Raw genomic sequence first — 14,707 nt, 5'->3', positions numbered from 1 at the left:
AAAATTACTCCATTCCAAGCACACTCACCATATATTAGGAAAGTTATTTCATTATCTGTTGGTTTTTTTTTTTTTTTTGAGATGGAGTCTCGCTCTGTTACCAGGCTGGAGTGCAGTAGCGCAATCTTGGCTCATTGCAACCGCTGCCTCCTGGGTTCAAGTGATTCTCTTGCCTCAGCCTCCCAAGTAGCTGGGACTACAGGCGTGCGCCACCATGCCCAGCTAATTTTTGTATTTTTAGTAGACACAGGGTTTCACTGTGTTGGCCAGGATGGTCTCAATCTCTTGACCTCGTGATCTGCCTGCCTCGGCCTCTCAGTGTTGGGATTACAGGTGTGCGCCACTGCACCTGGCCAACAGTTGGTTTCTTATTTCACTTTTTGGGTACTGCTATGGACTGAATTATATCTCCCCAAAATGCATGTGTTGAAGCTCTGACATCCAGTGGTATTTGGAAATGGGACCTTTGAGAGACAATTAGGTTTAAATCGGTTTATGAGGGTGGGGCCCCCAAGATGGGATTCGTGTCCTTATAAGAGGAGACACCAGAGAGCCTGCTTCCTCTCTCTGCCATGTGGGGCCAAAGTGAGAAGGTGGCCCTCACCTGGAGCTAACTATGCTGGCACCCTGATCTTGAAATGACTGTTTAATACAACAGACATTTATTTATTGAATGCCTACTATGTACAGGGCACTGCCCACATTCTGTAGGAGACAGAAAAATAAGCAAGGCACAGCACAGGCCCATAAGGACCTTAGACTTTTATCAGGGACACGGAGTAGGAGCTAGCGCTAAGTTTAAAAAGCCAAAGAAGATGCTCCACCCTTTTCTGTCTCACTTCTAGGCTCCTGGGTGGCAGCCTCAGGGCCTAGATGACCATCAATTCACGATGAAAACCACTTAAACTGAAAGAGAGGGTTTGAAGCTTCCTCCCCAGCAGACAGGAATCGACAGGAGAATCCAACGTGATAAATCAATACCACCTCATAGTCTATACTTCCATTCATACTGAATTTTGAAAAAGTGAAAAAGCAATCTCTGTAACCAACAGGAAATTCAAGGTGATAGTCGGACCCTCCTTCACTCCTGGTGGAACGTCTACTCTGGGAGAACGCAGTGGAGTAAATGTGGCACATCTCAGAACGTCGCTGATGAATTATGAAGTAGAATGCAAGATGGGCGCTCTTGAATCTTCCGGTAAATGCTGTGTTTGCCATGGGCTGTGGCCAGCACTAGCTCCACCCCCAGGAAGTATTCGTCTGCCCAATAACAAAGCCTATGCTGGATCACTTGTGACTATGAGGTAGTGTGGCTGCTTTTAAAATTGCAATGTACTGGCCGGGCTCCGTGGCTCACGCCTGTAATCCCAGCACTTTGGGAGGCCGAGGTGGGCAGATTGCAGGAGGTCAGGAGTTTGAGACCAGCCTGGCCAACATGGCAAAACCCTGTCTCTACTAAAAATAAAACAATTAGCCGGGCGTGGTGGCATGTGCCTGTAATTCCAGCTACTTGGGAGGCTGAGGCAGGAGAACTCTTGAACCTGGGAGGCGGAGGTTGCAGTGAGTAGAGATCACGTCACTGCACTCCAGCCTTGGCAACAGAGCGAGACTGTCTCAAAATAAAAATAAATAAATAAATAAATAAATAAGTAAATAAATTGCAATGTACAGATGCTCCTCAAATTATGATGGGGCTACATCGTGGTAAGCTCACTGGAAGTTGAAAATATTGTAAATCGAAAATACATTTAATACACTGTACCCACCAAACATCACAGCTTAGCCTAGCCTACCTTAAAGGTGCTCTAAACACTGCCACTGGCCTACAGTTGGGCAAAATCATCTAATGTCAAGCCTGTTTTATCATAGAGTGTTGAATGGCTCATGTACTTTATTGACTTCAGTACATTGTAGACTATCAGTTGTTTACTCTTGTGACTGTACGGCTGAGCAGCCCTGCCAGAGCGTGTTGTACCGCATACTGCTAGCCTGGGAAAAGATCAACATTCAAAACTGGAAGTACAGTTTCTACTAAAAGTGCATTGCTTTTGCACCAGTGTAAAGTAGAAAAATCATAAGTCAGACCATCATAGGTTAGGGACAGTCTGTGATATAATTTACCTGTCCAAATGATTGCTACCCCTTTCAAAGTAGTCACCGTATTTCTCTGATGCTTGCCATTTCTTAAAACATTTTTGATAATCTTTTGGGTTTGCCCTTGAAGCTTGTGTCAGATTTGTCAACACATTTTCACTGGTGATAAATCTTCTTGTGCTCGAGGATGGATTTGATTTTTTTTTCAAATGCCAAAAGTCACTTAAAGTCAAGTCTAGTGAACAGAAATAAAGGAGGAGAAATGGGTGATTATGCCTGGTCAACCCAGTTTCATAAAATGAAGTGTGACTACCAAGTAATTATTGTGGGTTCTTGGGGATTATGGTGAGAGGTCTGGTCCAAACTTGAAAACAATAAAAATAAGATTTTGTTCTTTTTGAGATTTTAACTTTAAGGCTGGGCACAGTGGCTCTTGCCTATAATCCCAGCACTTTCAGAGGCTGAGGCAGGAGGATCCTTTAAGCCCAGAGGCAATATAGCAAGACCCCATCTCTACAAAAAAAATTTAAAAATTAGCCAGGCATGATGGCATGCACTTGGGACTAGTCCTAGCTATTCAGGAGGCTCAGACAGGAGGATTACTTGAGTCCAGGAAATTGAGGCTGCAGTGAGCTATGATCATGCCACTGCACTCCAGCCTGGGCGACAGAGTGAGACCCTGTTTCAAAAAAAAAAAAAAATTGGAAAAAGAGAGAGAGATAGAGAGAAAAAGAAAGAAAGAAAAACAGCAAGAGAAAGAAAGAAAGAGAGAAAAGGAAAAAAAAGAGAGCTAAACTTTAAAGCCTACGTCTCAGCAGATTTGATCAGAGATACATAAGTTTGCCCAGAAAGAGAAAGAATGATTCCCAGTGCTGGCATAGTTTATCTAGAACATATATTCATCACTCAATTGAATGGTTGGGCCTGAATGGAAGGGGGTGAGTGGAGGCAGGGTGGGAGGGGCAGTTGGGGAACGGAGATGAACCCAGGAAGCAAACGTGATCTTTGCCAATAGGTGTTGAATATTTGAGTCCCTTACTGGGTGGTAAGGCCTTTTATGTGGCAGAAATGGAGGCCTGGGGTTACTTTAGCTGATCATATTATGTTGAACTCTCCTAATTCCATGCCTCCCAAGGAACAGCTACATTCTGGATATGTCCCTCATATACGATCTCATTATTATCCAGAATAGAGATTATTATTCTTTTGCCAAAGAAGATTCTGAAACTGAGAGATACCAGGCAGGTTGTCCTGGGTCTCACAGCCAAGCTGGGATTCAAAACAAGGTTCAGATACACAGCATGGAATATTATTTAGCCCTAAAAAGGAATGAAATTCTGATGTGGATAGAACCTGAAGACATTATGCTAAGTGAAAGAAGCCAGACACAAAAGGACACATATTGTATGATTGCACTTAGACGAGGTAATTAAACAGGCAAATTCATAGAGACAATAGAATAGAGGTTGTCACGGGCCGAGGTGGTGGCAGATGGGTGGTTACTGCTTAATGGTTACAGCATTTCTGTACTGGATGATGAAAAAGTTTTGGAAATATTAGTGATTGTTACATAACATTGTGTATGCATTTGATGCCACTGAATTGCACATACAAAAATGGCTAAAATGGTAAGTTTGATATTACATATATTTTGACACAATTAAAAAAAGGAAAAAGGGGGAAAGGAGGTCTGATAGTTTCAAAGCCCACATGTGTAATCCCTCTGCCACCCTACCTCTGTTGACTCTGCTTCCAGGGTGAGAGCCTAAGGATCATGCCTCAAGGGCTCTGGCTGAGTGAGGGCTATATGACTCACTTGAAACCAGTGCACTGACATTATGGATTTATACATCAGTACTTTGAACTTGGTTAATGTGAGTCTTCTCCTGAGAATGAAAAATCAGGTTTCTGAGTCTGCAGAATAAAGAGATGGCTTAACACAGTGAAGAATTCACCAGAGTAATGGATATTACCATGGAAGCCTTGTGGAGACGGAGTTTTTGCCTTACCATGGTGATATGTCTCTCTGATTTAGCCTGTCACATTACAATAAGAAAACAAGTTTTCTTGGTGACTCATAAATGGAAGTCAAGGAAAAGGCTCTGAGCAGTAGCTGCCTGGCTGGAACAAACTTCATCCTTTCAAATAAACTTTTTCAACAATTGTACCTATCTGGATGTGTATCTTTTGTTAAAAAATTTAAAAGGTCAGTCCCATTACTTTACACAACAGTTATTATAGACCATATGTATCAATTTCCAGGAAGAAAAGCCTACATTTATTACTTGCAATTTACAAATGGAGAAATAAAGGCTGTGAAGAGGGAGAAAATAGATCCCAGAAGATGTTGAGGTTACAACTCCTGACTCTTAGCTGCTTTTAAAGCCACACACATTTTTTCTGCTGTCATGGTGACTGGCAACAGCCCAGAAGGTGGCTGCTCTGTCAATGAGAGTGAGAGCTGATGGATGGGCATGTAGTGAGAGTGAGAAATACATGTCATTGTTTCACTGTTTAAGTCACAGAGACTTTGGGGGTTGTTTGTCATTGCAGCATAACCTAGCCTGTCCTGATTGATTCAGGCACTGAGTCTTTCATTTTCTGTACAGTTGATTTAAAACAATTTGTGGCATCAGCCTGTTGATTTCCTGATCTTGCAAATGAAGACAATATCCCCCGCTGATGTGACAGTGATTAATATACTACATTGTTCTGAAAGTTTCTTAAACTCCTTTAGAGAAAGTTGCTGGGCAAGCAGAAAGCAATCTGCTCTTATGTGCTTTGAAAGGATGTTTACAGAATCCCGCTGAGTATAATTTGCCAATTACTGTTGCTGTAAACATTTGTGGAGCTTTGCAGGGATCGGACTGGGAGCAAGGCCAGAAAGGCAGCTTGTAGCCCAATCACATTCTATTGGACAACCTGGGCAGGAGCCCAAAGGCCACGTGAGCAAGGCAGCCCTGTGCTCCCTGGGTTTGTCAGAATTAGCCTCTTGTGGGCCATCAGCCGTCCTGGCCCTGAGAGGTCATTACATCTAAGACTGACTTTCTCTTAGCCCATAATTAACTTTGCTCACTCAAATAGTTTCTCTCTTTTCTTTTTCTTTTTGTATCTCAAATTCTTTTTCTATTGTTCCTGTAAGCTTTTATTTCTCCTGATACCTGACAAAATCTCCTTGCAAACATTCCTCCTTAACATATACTTCTCAGTGGCACCACTCACAGAGCTAATAGGACAGTCTTTCCAACACCAACTGGGCTTAGAAACCTGGGATTCAGCCATGTGCTTTAGCAAGGAAAGGAAAGCACTGGTTCTAAAGACTTAGGGAAGAAAGGAGAGGAGCCCTCAGTCAGTGCTTTGGGGCTCCAGCACCCAGTTCTGAGTTCTTGAGAACACTGGATGATTCCAGTGGGAACTGTTCACATTCCCAGCATATTACAGGGTTCCAGATCAGGTCCTGACTACTTCCTGGCCTGCTTCTTCCAGGCGGGACACGACCAACTAGAATGATCAAAACAGCACTTAACGTGTTGCAGGGCTGTAAGGTGCTCTAGGCACACTGATATGGTTTGGCTGTGTCCCCACCCAAATCTCACCTTGAATTATAATAATCCCCAGGTGTCAAGGGTGAGGCCAGGTGGAGATAACTGAATCATGGGTGTGGTTCCCCCATCTGTTCTCATGGTAATGAATAAGTCTCACAAGATCTGATGGTTTTATAAACAGGAGCTCCCCTGCACAAGTTCTCTTGCCTGCCACCATGTAAGATGTGCCTTTGCTTCTCCTTTGCCTTCCACCATGATTATGAGGCCATGTGGAACTGTGAGTTCACTAAACCTCTTTCCTGTATAAATTACCCAGTCTCAGGTATGTCTTTATAAGCAGCATGAGAACAGACTAATACACACACCCACATGACAACATCCTTTCAGGTGACTTCCACGAACCCTTCAGGTAAATTCTGGGGAAAGGAATTCAAGGATGAGGTAGCACCCAGGCACCTCACCAGTTCCTCACAGAATACTATATTCCACAGTAGACTCCATATAGTATCAAGCTCTAAACGCTGGCCTAGTATTTACCATCACTTATATATTATGCTGCCAACTTAAACTTGACATGTGTATATCCAGATAGATGATCTTAGACAAAGTATGCAAGCTCTCTGGGCCTCAGTTTTCTCATCTGTACAGTGATGAACTACCGTGGATAAGACAAGTTCCTATCCTAAGACATTATTTATGTTGTTATTATTATTATTTTTAGATACAGAGACTTACTCTGTTGCCCAGGCTGGAATGCAGTGGTGCCATCATATCTCACTGCAGCCTCTAACTCCTGGGCCTCAGTGATCCTCCAGATTCAGCCTCCTGAGTAGGCAGGGAATTATAGGCATGTACCACCATGCCTGGCTAATTAAAAAAAATTTTTTTTGTAAAGATGGATTCTTGCTATGTTGCCCAGGCTGGTCTTGAACTCCTGGCCTCAAGTGACCCTTTTTCTTTGGCTTCCCAAAGTGCTGGGATGACAAGTGTGACCCAATGCACCCAGCTTTTGCTCTTTATGTTATTACTAAATTTAGCTTCTTCCTTTCCTACAAACAATCCTGCCTTCCCAAGAGTGTTATTCACCCATTTGAAAAAACTTAAACACCATCTGCATCCTTCCTGATCTCTTGAATCTAGTCAGTTAATATATCCTGTCTTTCTTATATAATTTCAGGTAAGTTACTAAACCTCTCTGTGCCTCAGTTTCCTCTCAGCTATAAAATGAGGATAATGACTATACCCAGGTCACAGGGCTGTTTTGAGAATTAAATAAATTAGTCTGATCTATATGAAGTACTTAGAATATGCCTGGCATGGAATGTTACATGTATTCATTATTTCAGATCCTAATCATAAATTATTTAAAATATTCAATGTATGGCCAGGTGCGGTGGCTCACACCTATAATCCCAGCACTTTGGGAGGCTGAGGCGGGCAGATCACCTGAGGCCGGGAGTTTGAGACTAGCCTGGCCAACATGGTGAAACCCTGTCTGTACTAAAAATACAAAAAAATTAGCTGGGCGTGGTAGCACATGCCTGTAATCCCAGCTACTCGAGAGGCTGAGGCACGAGAATTGCTTGAACCTAGGAGATGGAGGTTGCAGTGAGCCGAGATCGCACCACTGCCCTCCAGCCTGGGTGACAGAGTGAGACTCTGTCTCAAACAAAACAAAACAAAATCCCCACTCCATATAGTATCAAGTTCTAAATGCTAGCCCGGTATTTAAGACCACCCTTTGAACCCAGCCCCAGTTTACCTATCCAACCTCACTTTTGCCCAGTTCCCTACAAAAATATCCATTTCTGTTCAATCTACTTGATTGAACTAAAGAAAACACCGATCTCATTTTTATTTCCAAATCTTTGTACATGTCATTCTCCCCCTCCCCCTTCCCATTTAAATTTTATCCTGCTCAAAGCCCACTTCCTCCATGAAGCCCTCCCTGACCATCCTGCCTACAGATGCTCTCTCCCTCCTCTGGATTTCTACAGCCCTCAACACAGGCACCTTAGTCACACTTGGCACGTGTGCTCTTGTGTTGTGATAAACTTCGTGTGACATGATTGTTACACTCTACAGTGGGCTGAATGGTGGTCCCCAAAAACATATGTACCCATCCCAGTCCCCGGAACCTGTGAGTATTACCTTTCATCACAAAAGACGTGATTCTTGGGAGGAGGAACTAATTCTGGTGGGCTCTAAGTGCCATTATGTTGTCTCCTTTTTTTTTTTTTTTTTTCTGAGACGGGGTCTGCAGTGCAGGCTGGAGTACAGTGGCACGATCTCAGGCTGGAGTGCAGTGGCATGATCTCAGCTCACTGCAACCTCCACCTCCCAGGTTCAAGCGATTCTCATGCCTTAGCCACCCAAGTAGCTGGGATTATAGGCATGTGCCACCACACCCAGCTAATTTTTTTGTGTTTTAGTAGAGATGACGTTTCAACATGTTGGCCAGGCTGGTCTCGAACTCCTGAGCTCAAGGGATCCACCTGCCTTGGCCTCCCAAAGTACTGGGATATATTGTCTCCTTATAAGAGAGATATAGAGGGTTTTTTTTAAAACAGACATACAGGAGAGAAGACAGAGGCAGAGACCTGAGTGATGAGTGATGAAGACACAGGCGAGGAACCCCAGTCACTAGAAGCTGGAAGAGGTGGGAAAGCGATTGTCCCCTCCAGCTGCTTCCAGAAATTTGGGAGAGTCAGTTTCTGTTATTTTCCAGCCATCAAGTTTGTGGTTATTTGTTACAGCAGACACAGGAAACTCATACACCCTCAGATGGAAACCCTGAAGACCTCGTTTCCCTGTAATTGAAGGGAATTCAGCACTGGTTGGTTGTGACATGAGTGATCTCAGTGCGAAGCCTGCATTGACATTGGTGTTCTCTCTCCACTGTCCCTGTGTCACTCTGGGCAGGGAAGGCAGGCAGGCCTGGGTCTCAGCCCACCCTGGGTCACTCCATGGTGAAGCAGGCCCCTTAAGCTTCTTCTTGTTATCCTATTCCCTTGGGGCATCTCACAGATTCTAAGTCAAAAGAGTTGCCACTTCTGAGTTAATTGTATCTCAAAAAAAAAAAAAAAAAAATCAAACAGCAAACAAACAGTAACCATCAAGTGACTCCTATCTGTGCTTTGGGAGGAATCACAGTCTCCTCTGAAGAGCAACCCTCTCAGCTCCTGCTCTTCACCAAGGGTGTTTTTGACAATTCCTTTGTCACCGCAGAGCCCCCAGTGACCACTATGCTGCCAGGGTTTGGACATGCATGGCCAGATGGCACAGCCACAGCCGCCGCTCTGTGCCCAGCACTGCCTGCCCACCCACTCTGCCCGGGACCCCTGGACCTGCTGGACGGGTGGCTGCCTGCCCTTTAGGAGTAGGTGCAGCTGTGGGATGGCAGACAGGGGCTGTCTGGGAGTGAGTGTAAAACGTGGCCCATCTGCCCCCATCTCTCTGGACAGGAGGGGCTGGGGTTAGCTTTTCTGAAAACCCAGAGGGAAAGAGCGGCGAAAGGAGTGCAGCTTTGAATAAATAAGCCTGAGGAAGCTGCCGGGTCTGAAGCCTGGGCTGTCACTGTGTGTCCCTCTCCATCCCCATGGGGGCTCTGAGCCCAGCAAGGGCTCAGCGGCTGCTCATTATTCCCGGGGAAGGGAAGCCGCTGCGGGGGGAGCATGAGGTGACTCTGTGTGCAGCTCTGTCCACTGTGTGGCCAGCAGGTCTGGGCGGCGACTCCTCTCCCTGTCGCCCTGCTGATTAGCTGCGAAGGCTGGTTTCCTTCCTGCCTCTCCAGCACAGCCCTGACTTCTGTGGCAGGGGACACAGGGAAGCTACTTCCTGTAGGTAGACAGGTATGAAGAACAATGGAGTTGCACTGTCTTGGCTCTCAGGCACCCAGAACAGGTAGGGGAGGCCCCAAAGCCAAGATCAGAGACCCACCTGCCAGAGGGGGCATCTCTCTACCCAGAGGTCCTTGCCCAGCCTGAACCGGGACCCATTCGTGCACATGAGACAAATCCTTTACCTCTCGTCTAGGAGTGACAGTGGCATCACATCGCTGCAGCAGAACAGCAAAGCTGCCAACAACAGTGCCCACCTGTCCCCGCCTGCAGCTGCTACTTCACATGACTTCATGCAGCCAGCCCTAGAAACCAGAAACATCTGAAGTAGACACCAGGATTGCCCCCATGTGATAGAGGGAACTGAGATACAGCCAGAGAAGCAACTTGCCAAATTCACACAGCAAATCAGTGAGAGAACTGAACCGCAGCACACAGGTGGGCGTGGGTCACCCAGGATTATAGGAAGAGCCAGAGAGACCATCAGCCCAGCCCACTTCATTACAGCAGCAGAAAGGAAAGCCTAGAGGAGGCCAGAAACCCGCTCAGGATGAGGGTGGGCACCTTGGTTACCAGCATAGGTGAGGTGGCCCCGAAGTGTCCGCCACACCTCCGTCCTTTGCCCCTGCTAATGTTACACTTAGGGGACAGAGCAGATCTCGAAGCTCCGAAGCAGGAAGGAAAGAAACAAAAGTACATTAAGGAAAGGGGTAAAAGTGGTCACTGACAGAAACGGAAACAATGCTTGGGTCTAGACTTGCAGGGGCCCCTCTCCCAGCACCAGCATCTTCTGCACAGCGCCTGCACTATAAGCTTTGCGTACATCATCTCATTCAATCTTCAAAGCAACCCTGCAATGGTCTGCAGATGGGACACTGAGGTTCTGAAATGTTACGTGGTATGTCCGAGATTCCAAGACACAATGGGTGTGGGGCCTGCGAGGGCTTCAGTTCAGGGCTGACTCCAAAGCCTTGCCTTTTATTCAACTAAATTAAATCCATTCATCAATTTATTTTTATTCTTAAATTTTTAAAAAATTGACACAAGAAATATATTTCTTGTGCTGATTTTAAATATATAAGTATCTGGCTGGGCACGGTGGCTCACGCCTGTAATCCCAGCACTTTGGGAGGCCGAGGCGGGTGGATCACCTGAGGTCAGAAGTTTGAGACAGCCTTGCCAACATGATGAAACCCAAAGAAATTGGCCAGGTATGGTGGTGTGCACCTGTAGTCCCAGCTACCCGGAAGGCTGAGGCAAGAGAATCGCTTGAACCTGGGAGGCAGAGGTTGCAGTGAGCTGAGATTGCACCACTGCACTCCAGCCTGAGTGATAGAGCAAGACTCTATCTCAAAAAAAAAAAAGATACACACACATACATACACACACATAGATACATATGTATGTATCTATTTGTGATGTATAACGTGATGTTTTCATGTATATGCACATGTGGGCTGACCCATCAAGCTAATAAAGATATCCATCACCTGTCATACTCATGATTTTTGTAGTGAGAACATTTCAAAACTACTCTCTTAGCAATTTTCAAGCATTTAAGACATTGTTATTAGCTACAATAACCACAATGTACGACAGATCTCCTAAACAAAGCTTTGCTTGCTTTTAAATGCTGGGGTTCAGATCTAGCAAGTAACAGCCTCTCCTGAAGTCAAAAGCCAAGCCACCTTTTCTAAACGCAATCGAATTTTGCCAGACAGTAAGTTCCTGGAAGGGAGGGATCACATTTGATTGACATTTGTGGACTTACACCCCAATACAGTCCCTGACACACAGTAGGTGCCTAATGAAAGTTTCCTATTGGTAGAATGGGATAGAATAAAGGGTGGCATATGCAGTTGTTCTACCATGAGACAGGATGGAACCTGGACACCCTCTTGAGCTGGTCTGAAGGAGAGATCTGCTAGGCAGAGACTGCGGTGCTGCACAGAGCCAGATGGGACCAGGTGTCGCATGCTCACTGATGCCAGAGAGCCACTGGGTTTCAATCAGATCACACACCTCCAGGCAGCCATGAAGGGGCCTGTGACAGATACTTGTGTCCCCAGGAAAGGATATGTCATGTTCCTATTCCCAAACCCTGCATCTGTACCCTCTTCTTCCTCACCCAACTCCTCCTCAAACCAACGAAGTCACAGCTCCCTTTAATAGCTCCTTCTCTCTCCCCTCCTTCTGTCTCTCCCTCCAAGTGACTCTGCCATTTAAGCCAGGGGTGAGGTCTCCCTGGGAGCAATGCTTTTAGTCTCTCCATTTGTCCCTCTCCTTCCGCTTTATGCTTTTATTCCCTGGGTGTCGTCTTCTTATTTCCACATAGTTTCTTCCATATTTTCCTGAGATGCAGTCTGGTCCCTGTGTTCTCTGAAAAGCTGGGACTGCTACCCGTGTGGGAGGGAGGTTTTCTCATCCATGCATTTGAATGATGCCCAATGGGAAGGCTTTGACAGGCGTACATAATGATTGCTCCTCTAGAAATGCAAAGTGCTAGCAAGCCAGCCAGCCGGCTGGGGAGCCTGCTCTATTCACGATCCCCGGGGGACTCTGGGAGGTGGGCAGGTGTTCATTAGGGAGGCCTCCTGATGAATAGAGCAACCCCCAGACTCCAGCCTGCTCAGGGCAATGTCACCAGGACTGTGAGGCCAGCGTGGCTCCCCTTGGCAAGCCTCTCTGCATTAATGAAATGATAACTGTTTCGGTGAGGAGAAAACATAAAAAGACAGGCAGTGCTCAACTTGCCTCTGCCAGATAGGACTGCTAAGTCTGCAGCCCAAATTCTGCGATATTTATAGCAAATATGGGGATGATAAACGAAGCAACATCTTGGGATTCCAAGCTCCAACTTCCATGGCCATCTGGTCTGCCACTTCCATTTTGTTGTTGTTGTTGTTAAAAGAAAGCCTGCCCTGCAGACTCTGTGATGACCCCATCTTGCCTGCAGTGAGTAATAAATTACTATTTCAGAAAAAAGCTGCCCGTGCACTCACTGGGAGGTGAGGTATGTTCTATAAGATCAAATGACACATTGGCAGATTGGTACCTTTCCATGGGGCCAAATGACACCAGGACCAACCCAAACTGGATATCTTCATGACACTGCACACTGAATTATTCCATTTGCTCGATGTTCAAGGAAGAGCAGAGTGTCTGTCAACCAAGAACACAGGGACCAGCCACTTGCTACTTTTCCAGCATAATGGATGGAAGGTGTGGCTCGTATGACATCTGCTATCCTCGGCTGTGGCTTAAAGACTGTGTCTCTATTGCCATCAGACTGGAAAGGAAAAGCTTGCCTTTTAGCAGGATGGTGGTGAGAGCCAAGTTCAGAGGGGATTAAAAAATAATAATATATCACTTCCAAGATTAAGTTACAGAAAAAATAATAGTATAGTCAAGCCTTCGTATCCACAGGTTCTGCACCTGTAGATTCAACCAACCATGGATCAAAATCACTTAAAAACAAAAAAACCAGGCCGGGTGCGGTGGCTTCCGCCTGTAATCCCAGCACTAAGGGAGACCAAGGCGGGTGACTCATGAGGTCAGGAGTTCAAGACCAGCCTGACCAACATGGTGAAACCCGATCTGTACTAAAGATACCAAAAAAAAAAAAAAAATTAGCTGAGCATGGGGGCACGCGCCCATAATCCCAGCTACTCAGGAGGCTGAGGCAGGAGAATTGCTTGAACCTGGGAGGTGGAGGTTGCAGTGAGCTGAGATTGCGCCACTACACTCCAGCCTGGGTGACAGAGCGAGACTCTATCTCAAAACAAAAAATAATAAATAAATAAAAATAAAAATAAAAACCAATACACCAATAATAAACAACATAACAATATAGTATAACAACTATTTAGCATTACATCACACTAAGTATTAAGAGTAACGGCCAGGTACGGTGGCTCACACCTGTAATCCCAGCCCTTTGGGAGGCTGAGGTGTGCGGAACACTTGAGGTCATGAGTTTGAGACCAGGCTGGCCAAAATGGGGAAACCCCATCTCTACTAAAAATACAAAAAAATTAGCCGGGCCTGGTGGTGCATGCCTGTAATCAAAGCTACTCAGGAGGCTGAGGCAGGAGAATCGCTTGAACCTGGGAGGCGGAGGTTGTAGTGAGCCGAGATTGTGCCACTGCACTCCAGCCTGGGCGACAGAGTGAGACTCTGTCTCAAAAAAAAAAAAAAAAAAGAGTAATCAAGAGATGATTTCAAGTATACAGGAGGACGTGTCTAGGTTATACGCAAATGACATCACACTTTGCAGTCATTTTCCCCTTATTCCTGGGGGATACATTCCAAGACTCCCAGTAGATACCTGAAACCATGGGTAACACCAAACCCTATATATACTGTTTTTTTCCCTATACATACATACCTATGATAAAGTGTAATTTTTAAATTAGGCAGAGTAAGAGATTAACAACCATAACCAATAATAAAATACAACAATTCTAACAAATGCCAGCATCACTACACTTGCATTTTGAGGCCATTATGAAATCAAGTAAGGTTGACTTGAGCACAAGTGCTGCCATCCTGAGACAGTTGATCAGATCACAGAGATGGCTACTAACTGACTAAAGGTGGGGAGTGTCAACACTAGGGGTCCCCAATCCCCAGGCCGCAGACCAGTACTGGTCCGTAGCCTGTTAGAAACCGGGTTGCACAGCAGTGGGCAAGCGAGCATTACCACCCGAGCAGCAGTGTTAGATTCTCCCAGGAACCCGAACCCTACTGTGAACTGTGCATGTGAGGGATCTAGGCTGTATGCTCCTTATGAGAATCTAACTAGTGCCTGATGATGTGAGGTGGAACAGTTTCATCCTGAAACCATGCTTGCCCCTCCCCACCCTGGTCCATGGAAAAGCTGTCTTCCATGAAACTGGTCCCTTGTGCCAAAAAGCTTGGGCATCACTGGTCTATACAGTGTGGCAACGCCAGACAAAGGGATGATTCTTGTCCTGGGCAGGGTGGAGCAGGACAGCATGAGATCTCCTCATGCTACTCAGAATGGCACCCAATTAAAAACCTACAGATGGTTTATTTCTGGAATCTTGAATTGAATCATTTCAGACTGTGGATAACTGAAAAGTGGAAAGTAACACCACAGATAAGAAGGAACTACTGCATGTAAGGGTCTTGGGCATCCGATGATTTTGGTATCTTAGCAGGGTCCTGCAACCAATGCCCTGTGGATGCCAGGGGATAACTGTGCTG

At 45.6% G+C, this 14,707-nt stretch overlaps 1 protein-coding gene across 7 annotated transcripts in view; it reads right to left on the bottom strand.

The window, feature by feature from the left end:
• Nucleotides 1-14,707, bottom strand: part of FRMD4A (FERM domain containing 4A) — a 695,719-nt gene that overhangs the window by 166,697 nt on the left and 514,315 nt on the right. Inside the window, exon 1 of one of the 7 annotated variants that reach the window (XM_055296563.2) lies at nucleotides 1,011-1,062. The exons of the other annotated variants lie outside the window; for them this stretch is intronic. The gene's annotated coding sequence lies outside the window, so the exon portion shown is untranslated. Of the gene's footprint in view, nucleotides 1-1,010; nucleotides 1,063-14,707 lie in introns of those variants that run through there. 7 annotated transcript variants of the gene reach the window in all.

Source organism: Symphalangus syndactylus, chromosome 10 (assembly GCF_028878055.3).
Source record: "Symphalangus syndactylus isolate Jambi chromosome 10, NHGRI_mSymSyn1-v2.1_pri, whole genome shotgun sequence".
Taxonomy (NCBI): Eukaryota; Metazoa; Chordata; class Mammalia; order Primates; family Hylobatidae; genus Symphalangus; species Symphalangus syndactylus.
This window is presented reverse-complemented; position numbering and strand designations above follow the sequence as displayed.